This window comes from Dipodomys merriami, unplaced genomic scaffold (genome assembly GCF_024711535.1).
Source record: "Dipodomys merriami isolate MVZ:Mamm:240054 unplaced genomic scaffold, mDipMer1.0.p SCAF_61, whole genome shotgun sequence".
NCBI lineage: Eukaryota > Metazoa > Chordata > Mammalia > Rodentia > Heteromyidae > Dipodomys > Dipodomys merriami.
This window is the reverse complement of record NW_027206191.1, coordinates 3,587,456-3,588,766: the sequence shown is the minus strand read 5'-3', so window position 1 is coordinate 3,588,766 and position 1,311 is coordinate 3,587,456.

The window sequence follows — 1,311 nt, the reverse complement described above, 5'->3', positions numbered from 1 at the left end:
GGGTTAGTGTGAGTGTTAGGTTTAGGGTTAGGGTTTGGTGTAGGTTGAGGGTAAAGTTTAGGGTGAGGTTTAGGGTTATGTTTAAGGTTAGTGTGAGGGGTAGGTTTAGGGTTAGGCTTAGGGTGAGGGTTAGGGTGTAGGTAAGAGTTAGGGTCAGGGTTATGATGAGGGTGAGTTTTAGAGTTAGGGTGAGCGTAAGGGTTAGTGTGAGGGTTAGTGTTAGGCTGAGGGTTAGCGTTACGGTTAGGTTTAGGGTAAGGGTTAGGGTTAGTGTTAGGGTGAGAGTTAGGGTTAGGGTGATGTTTATTATAAGGTTGATGGTTAGGTTGAGGGTGAGTGTTTGTGTGAGGGATAGGTTTCGGGTGAGCGTGAGGGTTTTGTTGTGGTTGAGGGTTAGTGTTAGGTTGAGGGTTAGGGTGACGGTGAGGGTTCGTTTGAGGGTGAGGGTTAAGTCGAGTTAGGGTTAGGTTGAGGTTTAGGGTTAGGGTTATGCTTAGGGTGAGAGTTAGGGTGAGGTGTTGGGATAAGGTTAGGGTGAGGGTTAGGGTTAGTGTGAGGGTTAGGCTTAGGGTTAGTGTTAGTGTGAGAATAAGGTTTAGGGTGAGGTTTAGGGTGAGGGTGAGGGTTAGGGTTAGCGTTAGGGTTAGAGTGAGTGTTAGGGTGATCGTTAGCCTTAGGGTAAGGGTTATGGTCAGGGTGAGGGTGAGGGTTAGGGTTAGGGTGATATTTAGGGTGAGGTTGATGGTTAATGTGAGGGTGAGGGTGAAGGTGAGGGTGAGGGTCAGGGTAAGGAATAGTGTTAGGGTTAGGTTTAGGCTGAGCGTGAGGGTCAGGGTGAGGTTTAAGGTTAGGGTTAGGGTTAGGATTAGGTTTAGAGTGAGGGTTACGGTTAGTGTGAGGGTTATGGTTAGGGTTATGATTAGGGATAGGTTGAGGGTAAGGGTTAGGGTGTGGGTTAGGGTGAGGGTTAGGGATAGGTTTAGGATTAGGGTGAGGGTTAGTGTTTGGGTGATGTTTACGTTGAGGTTGAGGGGTTGGGAGAGGATGATGGTTCGGGTGTGGGTGAGGGTGAGCGAGTGGGTGACGATTAGGGTTAGGGTGAGGTTTAGCATTAGGTTTAGCTTTCTTGTGAGGGTTAGGGTTGGGGTATTGTTAGGGTTATGTTGAGTGTTAGCGTTAGGGAGAGGGGTAGGGTTAGGCTTAGGGTGAGTTTTAGCGTGAGTGTGACGGTTAGGGTGATGGAGACGGTGAGGGTTAGGGTTATGGTTATTGTTATGGCTAGTTTTAGGGTTAGGGAGAGTGTTAGGGTGA